The sequence below is a fragment of the Leucoraja erinacea genome, chromosome 22 (genome assembly GCF_028641065.1).
Source record: "Leucoraja erinacea ecotype New England chromosome 22, Leri_hhj_1, whole genome shotgun sequence".
Classification (NCBI taxonomy): Eukaryota; Metazoa; Chordata; class Chondrichthyes; order Rajiformes; family Rajidae; genus Leucoraja; species Leucoraja erinaceus.
Window position 1 is genome coordinate 26,940,361 of NC_073398.1, and position 18,277 is coordinate 26,958,637.

General features: G+C 43.9%; 1 protein-coding gene across 1 annotated transcript in view; it reads left to right on the forward strand.

Annotated features, from left to right (window-relative positions):
• Nucleotides 1–5,810: 5,810 nt before the first annotated feature.
• Nucleotides 5,811–18,277, forward strand: part of LOC129707871 (interferon regulatory factor 6-like) — a 39,732-nt gene continuing 27,265 nt past the window's right edge. Inside the window, exon 1 of the mRNA XM_055653283.1 lies at nucleotides 5,811–6,132. The gene's annotated coding sequence lies outside the window, so the exon portion shown is untranslated. The remainder of the gene's footprint in view (nucleotides 6,133–18,277) is intronic.

Sequence of the window (18,277 nt, forward strand, 5' to 3'; positions counted from 1 at the left end):
ATGCCTACCTTCAATGACTGGTGTACCATGACACCCAGGTCTCGCTGCATCTCCCCCTTTCCCAATCGGCCACCATTTAGATAATAGTCTGCTTTCCTGTTTTTGCCACCAAAATGGATAACCTCACATTTATCCACATTATACTGCATCTGCCAAACATTTGCCCACTCACCCAGCCTATCCAAGTCACCCTGCAGTCTCCTAGCATCCCCCTCACAGCTAACACTGCCCCCCAGCTTAGTGTCATCCGCAAACTTGGAGATATTGCCTTCAATTCCCTCATCCAGATCATTAATATATATTGTAAATAGCTGGGGTCCCAGTACTGAGCCTTGGGGTACCCCACTAGTCACTGCCTGCATTGTGAAAAGGACCCGTTTACTCCTACTCTTTGCTTCCTGTTTACCAGCCAGTTCTCTATCCACATCAATACTGAACCCCCAATGCCTTGTGCTTTAAGTTTGTATACTAATTTCTTATGTGGGACCTTGTCGAAAGCCTTCTGGAAGTCCAGATACACCACATCCACTGGTTCTCCCCTATCCACGCTACTAGTTACATCCTCGAAAAATTCTATAAGGATCGTCAGACATGATTTACCTTTCGTAAATCCATGCTGACTTTGTCCAATGATTTCACCACTTTCCAAATGTGCTGCTATCCCCATCTTTAATAACAGACTCTAGCAGTTTCCCCACTACCGATGTGGGGGGGGGGAAGCAGCATGCACTGGTCTGTAATTCCCCCCCCCCCCCCCCCGCACTCACGCTAAAAAGGAGGGGGGGGGGAGCAGGGAAGAGGGAGAGGGAGATGTGTGGAGGGGGAGGGGGGTTTAGGGGGGGGGGGAGGGGATGGGAGGAGGGGGGGGAGAAAGAGGGGGGGGGGTGGAGAGGAGAGCGGGGGAAGAGGAGGAGAGAGGGGGGGGGAGGAGGAGAGAGGGGGGGGGGGAGAGGAGGAGAGGGGGGGAGAGGAGGAGAGGGGGGAGAGGAGGAGAGGGGGGGAGAGAGGGGGAGAGGATAGGAGAGGAGGAGAGGGGAGGAGTTGGGAGGAGAGGGGAGGGGGAGGGTAGAGGGGGGGAGACTGGGGGAGGAGGGAGGAGAGGAGAGGGGAGGAGGGGGGGGGGGAGGAGGGGGGGAGAGGAGGAGAGGAGGGGGGGGGGGGGGAGGGGGAGAGGGGGGGAGAGGGGGGGGAGAAGGGGAGGGGGGGGGGGGAGTGGAGTAATATTGGGTAATATTGAGTTAATATTATCAAGCAAAAGGAAGTCACTGGTAGAGAATGGAACAGTGCCAGCATAATTATATGTAGAATAATGCAACCTCTATTCTGTCCCAGAGTATTATTAAGAACATATTCCCATCCAAGTAGTTCTAAGATTACAATAACTGAGATGACAAGTGTACGGTTGTAACACATGTTAAATTATCTGTCTACACTCATGAATTTAAAGGACTGGATAAACAACCTCGTAGAGTTCTTTGGTCAAATTACATGTTTCTGTGTTTAAAGATTCTATGATGGTTCAGGTGGATATTAAAAATTCAGAAGATTGGGCTCATTGTATTGGCCCACATTTCTCACCCAATTAATACCAAAAGAGACAGATGGCCTGTCAATCTCAATGTCATAGAATTGCACAATGCAGAAACAGACTCCTAGGCTCACCATGCCATGCCAACCTTTTTGCCAAATTACTTAAAAATAACTTTGAATGCAGCAATGCAGTGAGTGTATTCTTAAAATATTAAACGCAATATTGTTGTTTATTGTCAGGCTCAATTTGTGCCATTATAGGATGTTTTATCTGTGGCATTGTCAGCAAATAGTTTGAAGATACTTGTTCTGTACGTTAAATTCATTACATTCAGTCTCGTGTTTAAAATTGTAAGTATGAATTTTGGAACATTTGCAATATTTACTTACCATATATCACAGATCAAGAAGATAATTGCTACAATAATGTTAATTTTTTAGTGATTTATAAACTGATAATTTGATATTTATGTTTGTTAGGTTTACCACCCTGAACCAAACAAATTAAAAAAAAATTTGATGACCTAGGTTTTTAAAGTTTTCTGCATTCAAATGGAGGAACAAGCTTTGAAGGAGAGTATTTTTAGTCCACATTGTTCTCCCATTAAAAGCTTTTTAGTACAGTTCAGGCTAATATTATCCCGGGCAAATTACCAAACCCAGCTAGTACTAGTAATAAGACAATGTACATGGAGGGTCATGTAAACTGTATTGATGATTTACCTTTCCATTACGCTACCAGGAAATCATAGCACGCAATGAGCTAGAAATAAATGCAAAATTGTGCATTTGGGGGCATATTTGTGATTTTTCTTAACATCTCGATGCGCAACCCACTAAATTTTCCACATGGTTGTGAAGATCATATCATCTATATTAAAACATATATAAAACTTAGAAACTTATCAAGCTAATTTTTTTCTCATTGCAAAAAATATCCCAGCTGTTCACTTTTTGCCAATTTTGCCAGTGACAACTTCAGACTGCTTTTGGTGCAAACTTTGAAATGGCCATATCTAAGAACTGAGTAATGTTAGACCTAGTTTTCTTTTCAGAACTATTCTCAGGAAAACATATTGAAGTACAGAATATGTTACACTATTTGGAGTTAATATCTTTTGAATTTAAAGGTTTAATGTAACTATGTAACATAATGAAAGTAATTTTCCTTAGGGGTAAGGTTAACATTTGAGTGTGTTATTCTTTAATGAATCATTCCTTACACAAGTACATTAATAATAAACTTTCAAAATACATTGGGCCATATACAAATGAGCTTGGGACCAAAATGTCAATTTTGGACCACATATTTGCCATCGGGCTAAATGTTTGCTTTAAATAATAATAATAATAATACATTTTATTTGCGGGCGCCTTCCAAAGTCCCAAGGACACCTTACAGAAATTAACAACTGTAAAAAAACATATAGTCGGAGTAAAATAAATAATAAAGACATCACTAATACACAAATTAAAGACAGAATTCGATCCAAAGACAAAAATCAAAAACACAATGTGAAGAGAGAGCAGCGGCAGCTAAACCGCGCCAGCGTACACTCTCCCTTCCGACAGCCATCTTGGACACAAACTAAATTATTCACACACACAAAAAAAATCATCCCCCCCACAATGGTTACCACTGTGGGGAAAGGCACAATGTCCAGTCCCCATCCCCAGTTCTCCCAAAGTCAGGCCTATTGAAGCCTCCGCTATTGCCTCTACGGAGGCCCGATGTTTCTGGCCGGGTGCTGTTGCCCCGGCGTCGGGATAGTCCTCTCAGCGGCTGGGCCACCTGGAACGGCCGCTTCCTTACCGGAGACCGCGGCTCCCGAAGCCGACAAGGCCGTGCCGGTTTGGAGCTCCCAGGCTCCCGATGTTGAAGTCGGCGCCACCCGCTCCGCTCCGCAGACCCGCAGCCCGGAGGTGATGAACTCGGCGGTCACAGCTCACCAGAGCTCCAGCGCGTCGATCCAGCGTGGCGACCCAGGCAAGGCATCGCCCGCTCCGCTCTGCGATAGCGCTCCAGCGCTGTGCCGCCACCGAAGCCGAGGCGCTGGGCAGTCCCTGCCAGGAAACGGCGCTCCACGCCCGCTGGTAGGCCACGAGGACTGGTCAACGGGGCAGCCCAGAGAAAAAGCTGCCTCACCGACCAGGTAGGGACCTAGAAATATTGTTACCCCCCTACCCCCACATTAAAAAGACTATCTCTCCCACAAACAAAGCACAGGACTCACTAAAACTACAAAAAAAAACGAATTAAATGGACGGCTGCTGGTTAGCAGCTGTTCCCCAAGATGGCTCCTCTTCCTGATGATCAATCACACCTTGGGGAATACAAAATGACCGTTGCCAGAGCAGAGTCTGGTATCACAAGGCAATGGGTTATTATACAAAATGGGTGATTTTGTTTTCCTAGGCTGTGCAATGATCATCTAAACCTGTTGCCTTGTACGTTTAATATCTAGGCAGGACCTAGATGGGCCCAAGAGTCCATGGTACCTGTAGTGTAACGGCACTATTGTTCTGGCATAACCCATTTTATATCCCTCAACTCTATGACCTGGTACCCACAATTCTAGTTAGCATTTGCCAGCAGGGTCTAGGGTTTTTTTGGAGTCTGGTACCTGTAGTGTAACGGACTATTTGTCTGGCATAACCCATTTTGTACTCTATGACCTCAACTTGTTCATTTGCCATTATTTTTGAGTGGTACCTTGCTCCTCCATATGCTAGCCCATTTTTTAGGCCCTTTGTGGGGGGGTCTGGCAGGCCTTTTGCAGCGGGGAAAAATGTCTGCCGTTTGTGTTGTTGATATAGGAGCGGCAGTAAGCACACCATGGTAATTGATTTAAGTGGTACCTCACTCATCTATTTAGCACCCATTTGTTGGCCCCTTGGGGTTCCCCCAGGTCTACACGCAGTGGATGGTACCCGGCAGACTCCCAATTCCATTCATTTCAGGTGACCCCTTACACACTCCCATAGTCAGACATTGGTACGTAGTTCGTCTAACCTAATGTCTCTGGGCTGAAGGTCTATAATGGATAGTGAGGAAAGTTGTCAAAGGATTCAGCACGATATGGACCTATTGGAAATGTAGGCAGAGAAATGGCAAATGGAGTTTAATCCTGACAGGTGTGAGGTTTAGCACTTTAGAGGGTCAAATATAAGAGGAAGTGATATAGTATATGACAGGACTCTGAGGAGCATTGATGTACAAAGGGATCTTGCAATGCAAGCTCTTAACTCATGGAAAGTGGCTAAACAAGTGGGCGAGGTGGTTAATAAGGCACCAGTAGAGGTGTTGAGTAGGTAATGTTGCCTGGATTAGAGACTATTGGTTATAAAGAGGATTTGGACATACTCTGATGCTGATGGGCAATCTAATAGAAGTATGAGAGGTATAAATAGGAGAGGAAATATTTTTCCACAGATGGAAATGGCAGATAAAAAGGGACATGGCCTCAATGGATGGGGAGGCGTTTAAGAGGGATTTATGAGAAAAGTTTGTTTTCACAGTGGTAGATACCTACTGTGGGGAGAAAACACCAGGGGAGATTTTGATAAATATTATAGCGACGTTGAGGGAATGGAGGGATATTGACCATGTGCAGGCAGACGTGCAGTTTATAGTAGCATCAAAGGTTGAAAGGCCTGTTCCTGCATTATTTTATGTGATCTCGTTCTTAAATTTATTCAATGACTCAGTATCTGAAGGATATACAATTTCAAAGATTTCCAGCCTCTGGTTGTAGAAGTAACAGTACTATCCTGCGCCTTAAAAACTCACGAGACTCCCTGCATCTACTCATTAATGCGTTGCAAAAAAATACTCTTTCAAATTCTTCTAAACTCCAGAACACGAGGTTTGTATAAATTTTACCATGTAGAATGATTGCCACATTTGCTAACATTGTCGGTCATAATATTTCATTAAGTAATGCTAAGTTTAGTCACGTATTTATTTTTAAATATTTTCGGGCGAGGTACACCCGAGGAACATAGCTCCGGCTAAGACGTTGTAACTTTACTGAATGTTCCTCTTTCTCTCACACACAGTGCCCTTTCTTAAAGCGTTATTTCCAAGTTGGGTGATTAGCGACCTGCTGTAAATAAACTGCTTTGGGGAAAACGTAACCTCTTTCCCATGACTGTCTGGCTTCCGAATTCTGCCCCGGTCTCTGTGTTTTCTCCCTCCCAGGTGATTTCTCACCTGTTTTGGCCGAGCCTGGCTCAAGAACCCGGAAGGGTGGGGATTACGCAAGGAACAGCTGTAAGATCGGCGTCATTTTACGGTCAAATTGTTACAGCTCAGTTTGAAACTCGGGAAGTGAGGTTGGATCTCTCACATCCTCTATCTGGGTGCTCAAAAGGGAATAAAACACTTTCGTTCTGACTGTCACAAGTCAGAGTGCAGAGCCCACTTGGCAAATAAACAGCTCGTCTTTCCAATAGCGTTAAAACACGGAGAAAAATCCAGGTGAAAAGGGAAAAGCCTCTGGTCGTGAAGAAAACCTGACACTGGAGCAGGGATCGGAATCGATCGAATCAATGTTCCCATGATCAGTTTGATCAGTTTTCCGACGTCAGTCGGGATTTACGGTAAGAAAAAATAAAACTTAACTTTTTAACTGTGTCGGAAGTTAGACGAAGTGACTTGTTTGTTTTTCTGCTAAAGTCAGCAGCTTCCGTGTTTCAATTTGCTGCGATTCCGAGTGCGTTGAGGTAGTTGCATCATTGTATATCGTGACAGTACCTGTCACGTGTTTAAGGATTTTGCAAAGATTACAATCGGTCTATTTTTGTGGGAGGATGAATGTGATTTGAATTCATTTTGTAAACGTATCATTTCAAAGTTTGCGTGACCTGTCACTTTAATATTCATGGTCTTGACCTTCACACTTTTCCTGAGACAACTAAAAACTGCTGGTACTGGAGATGATGGAAGATTTTATATTTGATGTCTGAGAAATGGATTCCGTTGTGTCCTGTTACTGTAGGGGGGAGTTGTTGCACAGCCGGGGACGGTTGGTACAGGACTTTTTTTGTTTTGCAGAAGTCAAGGGTAAGGCCCATTGTCTCGTGTTTCAGTGAATGAACCAATGGTGATTTGGAACTCTGCACACGAAAGTACTGTTTGCATAGTGTAGCTGCATAACTGCAGATCCACTGTCAGACAATACCATTGGGAGCAGACCGTTGAAGGGAGCAGTTGGTGTTGACTTTGGCAGATAATGGAGACCACTATGGAATACCTACTGCAGTATTGTCTCCTTTTTTGAAGATACTTGCATTTAGAGCGTCTTAGCTGTGGGATATTAGCTTGTAAATTTATGACTAAAATTCCTAGAATTTCTCCAGTATTACCATTGGCCTGAATCTTTTGCTTTTTTTTTGTATTGGCCTTTTTTTAATAATAATAATAATAATAATAATAATAATAATAATAATAATATTTATTGTCATTGTACAAGACAACGAAATTTTGTTCGAGCAGTCCTCCAGCTGCACAGGAATATGAGTATAAAAATACGTTTAAAAAATAACTATTAAAAAATTAGACTATAAACATATAGGAGTATGGGCGGGTGTGTGAGAGAGAGGGGGGGAATCAGTGTGGGAGGGGGATAGAGTTCAGTAGTGTCACTTTTTGACGACTTATTGGCTAGATGTTGCAGTGAAGTTAGATTGGATTGTTTGCTATGGATGGAGTCAAAGACTCCTGTTAAGGACAGGCACTGTTGATGAGGTCTTGAAAGTATTCCTTCTAGTGGGCATTGATTGCCTCTATAGCATTAGTAAATTCACTTCCATTCTTAGTCCCAGTGAGAGTTTGTGCTTAGGATGCTCCTGAGAGAGACATCGATACATGTCATGGTTATCAGCAAGTTTCTGCATTTTCATTCCATGAATGGTCTATGCTTGCACATTACAGGCATTCTCATTAAACTCGTCCTGATTTTTCTCTTGATAGAAAATCCAAACACCTCCTCATTATACAATACACAATACAATTTATTTGTCACTTGAACCTCATAGAGGCTCAAATGAAATGTTGTTTCTGCAGTCATACACACATAAAAAAAGACCCAAGACACAACACAATTTACACAGACATCCATCACAGCGCATCTCCTCCTCGCTGTGATGGAAGGCAAAAACTTATCCCTCCCCTGCACTCCCCATTCCCCTCCCGATGTCAGAGTCAAAGCCCCCGGCAGGCGATGGCAATTGTCCCGCGGCCATTAATGCCGCGCCGGGTGATGCAAGGCCGCGCTCCGGGTCTTGGTGTTGGAGCCCCCGGCGGGCGCTAGCAAAGTCCCGCAGCCGTTGAAGCCGCGCCGGCGGTGATGTAAGGCCCCGCTCCAGGTACTCCTCAACCCGCGACTCGGGCGGGAGAAGTCGCTGTTGTGGAAGCCCCGAAAAGTGGTCTCCCAGCAGGGACCCGCGGGCTCCCGGTGTCACTGTCCACCGGACCTGCGGTAAGCCTCCGAATCCCCAGGGTCGGGTCGCAGCGCGCCGCCACCGCTCCACCAGCTCCGAACTCGGCCAGCTCTACGATGGTGAGTAGGTCCGCAGCTCCGCGACTGGAGCCCTAGGTCATTCCTGCCGGAGGCCGCTCCACGGTGCAGCCCCAATGACAACGGAGACCCGACAGGGAAAAGGTCGGGTTCTCCGTGCAGGGGAAAGATTTTAAAAGTTTCCCCCCCCCCCCCCACACACACGCACACACACACACACACACACACCATCAAAAAAGATGCAAACTACATTAAAACGCCTCCAAAAAATAACAAATTGTTTTGGTACAGAAGCTCTCTACAGAAAAGCGCTTTCGACGCGAGTCACGCCGCCCAAATAAACTGATGAAATGATTTCAAAAGAGATTCACTGGGATGCGACCTAGGTTTGCAGGATTAGATTATGTAAGATTTTCATTGGTACTGTGTATGTTGCTCTCCATCAGGGTCCAGATACACTGGATGCTCCATGCCTCCAGTCCATACAGATTGTTTTGGTAGAAGCTCTCTAAGAAAAGCTATTTCTTAGTGGTTCCTTTCAAGAAAATAAATGATGCTGATGATTTCAAGGTAACACAAATGCGACAATGTATGTTAAATTATGTAAAGTTTTCCGACTGTTGTATGTGAGCTGCCCTCAATCAGTAGTAGCTATCTGGTTTTCTAAGAGATGCAACAATGTAAAATCCTACAGCTAGTTAATAAAAATGTATATAAACAAATGTATATAACTTGCGCAAGGCATCTGTTTTTTTCCCAAAATATTTCAAAGTTAAATAAGGATATTGTAACATAGACCCTCGACAGAGAATTAGATGTAAGTTTTCTATCAACTTTTTTGGTTCGTATGCATAAATCTAATGTTCACCGATCAAACAATCTTTTGCACAGATTAACTTGGAAAGGATGCAAAAGAGATTCACTGGGATGTTACCTAGGTTTGCAGGATTAGGTTATTGAGATAAGTTGAATAAACTGGGGCCTTTGAGGCGTACAGGGTTCTCTGGAGCGTCGGAAGTTGTGGGGAGACTTTTCCCTGGAAGATCAGAGATTGAGAGGAGACGACAGCATATAAAATAATGAGAGGCCGAGATGGGGTTGATAGTCGGAACCTTTTTCCCTGGGTAGAAATGTCCAACACTAGAGGCCATAGCTAAAAAGTAAGATGGGGAAAGTTTAATGGAGATGTGCAGGGCAAGTTTTTTTTACACAATGGTGGGGGCCTGGAATGCATTGTCATGGGTGTTAGTGGAGGCAGATACAATAGTGGAATTTACAAAGATTTTAGATAGGCACATGGAGGTGCCGGGAATAGAGTGTTATGGATCATGTGCAGGCAGATGAGATCAATTTAACTAGGCATCATGTTTGACACAATCGTTTTGGGCCAAAAGTGCTGTACTATTCTATGTTCTAAGATCATGAGGGTCATGAATTAATCACAATCACAATAATACTTTATTAGCCAAGTATGTTTTGCAACATACGAGGAATTTCATTTGCCAAGTCGGTCATACAAATAAAAAGCAATGGAACACCCAAAACACTTTTTAACATAAGCGTTCATCACAGAGACTCCTCCACATTCCTCTCTGTGATGGAAGGCAAAAGAAAAGTTCAATCTCTTCCCTTTGCTCTCCTGAGGTTGGGGGCCTCGAGCCCTCCATTGATGGGATGATCTTGACTCCCGTAGCCGACGGTGGGCCCTCCGCATCGAGGCGATCAGCTCCTGCACCGGGGTATGTCAGCTCACCCCGTGTTGGATGATCGAACCCTCCCCGTCGGGGCTGGACGAAACCTTCCACGACGTTAGACCTCCCGACATCCACGGTCTCTCCTGAGACTGCGAGCTCACGATGTAAAGTCTGCAGGCCGCGGTTGGAGCGATCCCAAGCAAGGGATCGACCGATGTAAGTCCGCGATCCGCGGTGGGGCCCAAGGTCAGTCCGAGGAGGCCTCCAGCTCCATCGATAGTAGGCCCCAGAGCAACCGGAGAATGCGATACGAAAATTAATTGCATCCCCGGCAAGGTAAGAAACTGGGGAAAAAAAAATTCTCAGCCGACCTCTCCCCCCCCCCACATAAAACAAACATTTACACAAACTTTTAACACACTCTAAAAAGAAAAAAAAAGACAAAAAAAACACCAGACTGTTGGCGGGGTTGCCAATCGTGCGACACCCCTGGTGGAGGGCAATAAGGTGAATGTTCTTTTTCCCAGGGTAGAGGATTGAAAAACGAGAGGGGAGAGATTTAAGAGGGACCACAGGCTGTCTTTTCTCTAAGGGTACTCTGTATCTGGAATCTGCTCTCAGAGGAAGCTATAGAAGTTACAATTACAACTTTTAAAAGACATTTGGACAGATATACAGATACTGTAGTAAGGTTGAGGGGTCTACCGACCAAATTAAGGCAAATGGGACTAGCCAAATAGTTCTACTTGATTGGCATGGAGAAGGTGGGGCGAGGGCCCTTTTCCATGCTGTGCAGTTCTATGACTTCATGAATTACATAGAGTCCCCTTATTGGTTCATCCTCGTGTTACTGCTCCATCAGCTGTCCTCTCATTCCACTCAATTTGACCCTTTTCCTTTCAGAATTTTATAGAAATGTATGTTCCTCTGAAGCCTCATAGCTGTTGCTTATCACTACCCAGCTTTGTATCACCAGCATACTGGAATATATTACACATGGTCACTGCAGCAAAATTGTTGAGATAAATTGCGAACAGCTGAGACCTCAACACTGCTCCCTGTGACACCCCACTAGTTGCAGCTTCAATCTAGAGAAATTTGATGGTTTATACTTTTTTATCATTGGGCTATACGCATAGTAATAGACCCTTTGCTCCAACTCGTCTATGCCCACCAAGTTGCCAAACTGAGATCCTACCAGCCTGTGCGACAACCATATCCCTTCCAAAGCTTTCCTATCCATGTACCTGTCTAACTGTCTTTTTAAATGTTGCAATTGTAACCACTTCTACCGTTGTCTCTGGCTGTTCATTCCATATACACACCTCTGTGTGAAAAAAGATGACCCTCGGGGCCACTTTTCAATCTTTCCCTTTCACTTTAAACCTATGCCCTCTAGCTTTAGACTCGCATACCCTGGGGACAAGACAAGCACTTCACATTATCTTTGCTCTGGGAAAAGAAGACTTGGCTTATCTCGTATCTCCCTATGACTCAAACCCTCTGGACTCGGTAATATCCATGTTAATCTTTTTGCACCCTTTCTAGTTTAATAACATCTTACAGCAGCGTGACCAAAACTGTATACAGCGTTCAAAATGTGGACTTACCAGTACTTTGTAATGGTTCAGAGATATACAATATGGAAATTGGCCCGCTGTGACCATGGCATCAACCACCCATTTACACTAATCCAATGCTAATCTAATCCAAGTTTATTCTCTCCATATTGTCATCTACTCCCCTTCGATTCTACCACTCACCTACACACTGAGGCAATTTACAGCAGCCAATTAACCAGAGAATAGGTGACAAGTCCTCCACAAGTGCCCCGCAAGGATGCATTCTCAGTCCTCTACTATACTCCTTATACACTCCTGACTGTACAGCCAAATTTGCGAGGTACATTTTACAAATTTGCAACCCGGCACCACTGTGGTGGCCCCGATCGTGAACAATGATAAGACAGTACAGGAAGGATATAGAAAACTTAGTAACATGGTGTCAGGACAATTACCTCTCCCGCCATGTCAGCAAGACAAAGGAGCCAGTTATTGACTTCAGGTCGTGTGGTAAAATACATGCCTCAATTAGCATCAATTGTGCCGAAGTGAAGATGGCTGAGGGCTTCAAGTTCCTTGGTCCACGAAAGATTGTTGGTGATATTAGTGCCAACCACATGGATGCAACAGCCAAGAGAGCACAACAGTGCCTCTACTTCCTTAGGAGTCCGAGGAGTCTCGAACGACCCATACAAACTTCTACAGATGCACAGCAGAAACCATACCGTCGGATTGCATCACAACTTGATTTGATTACACCTCTGGCCTAGACCGGGGAAATTGCAGAAAGTAGTAGATGTAGCCCAGTCCATCATACAGACCAGATTCTCCACCACTGACTCCATCTACACTTCATGCTGCCTCTGAAATGTAGCCAACCTAATCAAAGACTTTTCCCACCCTTTCATTCCTTCTCCCTGCTCACGTTGGGCAGAAGGTACAGAGGTTTGAAAGCGTGCACCACCATAACTGGGAAAAGCTTCCACCACACACCACCACAACGGGTCCATGTCAGGCATCATCTCATTAGTTGTACATTCAACCGTGGAGCTTTTGAATAACAACGACACGTTTTGTCAGACTTTGATTTGTTGATCATATCGCTGTGTGGAGTTTGCACTTTCTCCCTGTAACTATATGGGATTTCTCCGGGTGCTCCGGTTTTCTCCCACACCCCAAAGCGGGCTAGTAGGTTGATTTGCCTCTGTAAATAGGCCTTAGTGTGTAGGGAGTGGGAAAGTGATATCAGATGGAACAAGTGTGAACGAACAATCAATAGTTGGCGTGGATTCGATGGGTCGAAGGGCCTGTTTCCACACAGGCGCTCTACCAGGCTGCTTTCTCAGCCACTCACTCTACTACCTGAAGCTGCTTCAAGTTCCTAGTTGTCAATGTCACCAGCAATTTGTCCCGATTCATTGATGCTATGGCCAAGAAAGCAGCTCTACCTCAAATGACTAAGTAAGGAAGCTCGGCATGTATCCAATAACTCTTACTAATTTTTATAGATTCCATCTGGATGAGTCGCTGCTTGGTATTGCAACTGCTCTGGCCAAGGCCATCCCACAAGCCAATAAAAAGCTTAAAGGCACATACCACCAGATTCAACAACAGCTTCTACCTAGCTGCTATCTGGCTCTTGAACGGATCTCTCTTAGGCTATTCCTGAGTTAAAATCGACCTCATTGTGGCTTTTTTAAATCTGCACTTTCTTTCTAGCAGCATCACTATATTGTGCACTCAGTTTATTTTCTTTTGCACTATCTGATGTACTCGTATGTGGTCTGATTTGCCTGGGTAGCATGCAGAGTAATATATTTGTTTCTCAATACATGTGACAATAATAAAGCAATAATGAATATTCCTTGAATCTCTTTGGATTCTCATTTACCTCTTTTGCCAAAGGTGCCCTATGTTTCCGTTTTGACTTCCTGATTTTCCCTCTTGTGTAGTTTAGTTCAGAGATGGAGCATGGAAAAGGCTATTTTAGCCCACGGCTCCATGCCAACCATCGATCGCGTGTCTACTAGTTTTGTGTTAGCCCACTTTTGAATCCGACACAGTAGGGGCAATTTACAGAAACCAATTAACCTACAAAACTGCACATCTTTGCAATGTGGGAGAAAACTGTAGCACCCAGAGAAAACCCATACAGTTACAGTCAAACTCCGCACAGACAGCACCTGTAATCAAGATTGAACCCGGGTCTCTGGCGCTGTGAGGTAGCAACTCTACTGCTGCGCCACTGTTCTACCCTGAAGTTGATGGAAATGTAAAGAAGATAAATTAGGTTGGGGTTGGATTAGTGTAAAAATGGGTACTCGATGGTCAGCATGATCTTAGTGGATCAATGGGACTCTTTCCATGCTGTATCACTCAATGACTCTTATGACCAACAACGACAAACAACTGTGGAATCTGGAATGCTGAAAATCTTGTAATCACTCTTCAACTAAGGTGGAATATTGTGAAAAGAAATGCAGTTAACAATTTTGTAGTCTGATTCTTTTCCATGATTGAAAAATGCAAGTCATAAAAGTTTTCAGTAAAGGGCCTGTCCCACCAGGCCCTTTAGTCAAAAATGGGAGGAGGGGGGAAGTAAGGTTAAAATGGAAAGTCGAATAGAAGAGACTGCTAGAGTAATGAAATGAACACCAGACTTATTACCAAGACCTGTTAAGCAAGGATATCAGACATGGAATAAAGGATTAGTCATGACCTATTTGAAAGGTGGAGCACACTCCAAAGCCAGTACTGATGCTACAGGCCCAATGTGCTGCACTCTCGGACTTGAATCTCCAGCTGCATTCTTCTGTTGCCTGAATCCTCAGGTAACCACGTCTCTGATGAACAAGGAATAAATAGAATGCAGGGACTTTCCTTTTTGTTCCACTTCAAGCCCCAAATTGGTTCCAGCAGGAAGTATAAATCATAGGCAGAGTCTCATGCTGTCTGAGAAATGGAATTTCACTGGTATTAGAAAGAGCATCTCTGAGATCACTCTATTAAATGTATGTGATGCATGAGATGGGGAAACTGAGAGAAAAAAACATTTGCATGTTCCACCAGTAGGCCTTCCGCACAGACAACAAACTGTTCAGCCCAAGAATAGAATGCCATTTATTGTCTTCCAAACAAACAAGATTCAAACAAAATTTTGTTCCGCAGTCATTACAGCAAAACGCACAATTCCACACAAACATCCATCACAGTGAATCTCCAAACACCTCACTATGATGGAAGGCAAAAGTCTTATCTCTTCCCTGTTTTCTGTTCTTTATTCTTCTCCCACAGTCAAGCAGTCAAACTGCAGCATCGAGCTGACTGAGGCTCTTGGTGTTAGAGACCCCGGCGGGCGATGGTAAATCCCGCGGCCGTTTAAGCCGCGCCGGGCGATGTAAGGCCCTGCTCTGGGTCGCTTTAAACCCCTCAATTCGGACGGGCGAAGTTTCCGTTGCGGGAGCGCTGAAAAGGATCTCCCACCAGGGACCTGCGAGCTCCCGATGTTACCGTCCACAGGGCCTGCAGCCGAAGCTCCGAAGTCAGGTCGCGCCACCACATAGGAAGAGATTTAAAAGTTTCCTCCCCCCCCCCCCCCCCCCCCCCCCCCCCCCCCCCCCCCCCCCCCCCCCATATACACTAAAAATAAAGTAAAACTAAAACCAAAAACATACACATATAAAGTAAAACTAAAACCAAAAACATACACATAACAGGACAAAAAGAAAGAAAAGACAGACCCACTGCCACAAGGTGCCACACACCAAAAGCCCCAACTGATCAACTGTGATGTTTATGCTCTGCACAAGTCTCCTCCAACTTTTTTTCCAGCTTCATCCACATAGTCTTCTGTTTGTTTCCCCTTTGTATGTTTGCCTGGTTTTACATTAAATGCATCTGTGCGACTTGATCAACCACATTGTATGGAGTAAATTCTACATCCTCTCCAGTCTTTGGGTAAAATAGTTTCTCCCAAAGCCCACACTGGATTTATCGTACCTATTTAAATTCATGCCCTATAGTTTGTGACTCTATTTCATTGTTTTGAAATGGTCTATCATGCCAAAACTCTTCAGAATTTTAAAGACCTGTTGTGTCTTGTCATTCCTTATCCACCTTTTCTAGAGTGAAAACAACATTCCCACCATCTCCACACCCCAACCTGTAATTTCTTTCCTGCATGATTACAATTTCTCCATTCTTCTTCTTTAAAATAGTAAAGATTTTTCAGCTAGAATACCACTAGCTGAAGCAGATTGACATTCTCAATTCCGATGATTTGCTTTGGCTTATTATGTTCTTCTGTAAATGGTGCGAACAGCACAAATAAATCAACATGCTAATCGTGCTACCTCTGCTCCATTCACTAGATTGCTTGCTATCAATTCTGCAGCTGTACCTCTGTTTCAGTTCAGCTGCTGTTGAAAACTTGGTCCATGCTTTTGATGTTTATTCTCCTTGCTCATTTGCAGCTTCTACCCATCATGCTCTTTATCTGAATATCCCTGTACATAATCTATTCTGGACTCTTGCATATTCCACTTTTAATCACTCCCTCAACACTGGCCATATTTTCAGTTGATGAAGCCTGAAGATCTTGAATCTCTTCCCAACCTTTCTTCCAACTCCATGATTTTACTTATGCTAAATACCAAGTTATTTTGACCTTTTGGACACTGGTCTTTTGGCCCACTGTGTCTGCGCTGACCATCAACCATCAATCACTCATTTACACTAACATTTTATTTTCCCTACATTCCCATCAACGTCCCCCATATACTACCAATTACTTACACGTAAATTCTAGTGACTAATGAAACTACTAACCTAAGTCATTTGTGCATTATTTCATTATCTGAGGAACTGTGAATGGGACAGAATATGATATCATTAGCAAACATCTCCACAGGTTATTATGGAGAGAAGAACATTGATGAAGCAGCTCATGGTGCCTAGCTGAAGGATCCTGCTTTAAAGAACTATAGTTCTGGAGCTAAGATATTTAACATACAAAATGCACAACTATTATCCTTTATTCTAGATAAGACTGTAACCAAGGAAATTTTTTTTTTTCCTGGTTCTTTGTTGGTCCCTTGATGTCTCATTTGGTCAAATGCTCATTTGATGTAAAGAAATGCCACTCTTGTCCCACCTTTTGAACTCCACTCTTAATCCATATTTGGGTCAGGCCCATATGGAATTCTAGAATGAGTAATCCTGGAGGATCAGACAAATAAATTATTAATGAGTAGCTCCCACTGATGCTACCACTGTGTAATACTTGGTAATGGACATACAGAATATATAGTACAGAACTTTGGTGAAAAATGGGATGGTATATGATGGTATTGCTGGCACTGACCACTGCATGGTTCTTGTAGAGACTGCGCAGTGTTTGCCTTTGATTGTATTGTGTTGCAACACTATATTGTTAAACAAAATTGATTCCTTATGGCACAATAGCTTAATATTGAGTATCCATGAGGTGCAAAGGGCCATCAGAAGTTGTAAAATAGTATTACATTGTTCGTTAAATCCTCAAGGCCTGTAATAGAGACATAGAAACATAAAATGGGTGCAGAAGTAGACCATTTGGCCTTTGAGCCAGCATATTGATCCATGCAATATTATGATCATGACCGATCATCCAAAATCAGTATCCCATTCCTGCTTTCTCCCCATATCCCTTGATTCCCTTAGCCCGAAGAGCTATATCTAATCTCTCTTGAAAATATCCAGTGAATTGGCTGCCACTGTCTTCTGTGGCAGAGAATTCCACAGATTCACAACTCTCTGGGTGAAAAGGTTTTTCCACATCTCAGTCATAAATGGCTTACTCCTTATTCTTAAACTATGATCCTTGGTTCTGGACTCCCCCAACATCGGGAATATTTTTCCTGCATCTAGACTGTCCAATCTCTTAAGAATGTTATTGTTTCTTTAAGATCCCCTCTCATCCTAAATTTCATTGAATATAATCCCAGTCAACCCATTCTTTCATCATATGTCAGTCCCGCTATCCCGGGGATTAACCTGGTGAACCTACGCTGCACTCCCTCAATAGCAAGAATGTCCTTCCTCATATTAGGAGACCAAAACTGCACACAGTACTCCAGGTGTGGTCTCACCAGAGCCCTATACAACTGCAGTAGGACCTCCTTGCTCCTATACTCAAATCATCTCGCTATGAAGGCCAACATGCCATTTGCTTTCTTCACTGCCTGCTGTACCCGCATGCTTACTTTCAGTGACTGATATACAAGGACACCTGGATCTCGTGGCACCTCCCCTTTTCCTAATCTAACACCATTCAGATCAGTCTGAAGAAGGGTCTTGACCCGAAATGTCACGCATTCCTTCTCTCCAGAGATGCTGCCTGTCCCGCTGAGTTACTCCAGCATTTTGTGTCTACCAATTTAAACCAGCATCTGCAGTTCTTTCCTACCATTCAGATAATAATCTGCCTTCTTGTTCTTGCCACCAAAGTGGATAACCTCACATTTATCCACATTATATTGCATCTGCCAACTCACCGAACCTATCCAGTTACCCTGCATTCTCATAGAATCTCACAGTTCACACTGCCACCCAGCTTTGTGTCATCAGCAAACTTGGAGATGTTACATTTAATTCCTTCGTCTAAATTATTAATATATATTGTAAATAAATAGGGTCCCTGCGCTGAGCCTTGCGGCACCCCACTGGTCACTGCATGCCATTCTGAAAAGGACCCTTTAATTTCTACTCTTTGCTTCCTGTCTGCCAACCAGTTCTCTATCCATGTTAATACCCTACCCCCCAATAACATGTGCTCTAATATGGAACACTAATCTCTCATGTGGGACCTTGTCAAAGGCTTTTTGAAAGTCCAGATACACCACATCCACTGACAGACGCAAAATGCTGGAGTAAGTCAGCGAGATAGCCAGCATCTCTGGAGAGAAGGAATGGGTGACGTTTTGGGTCAAGA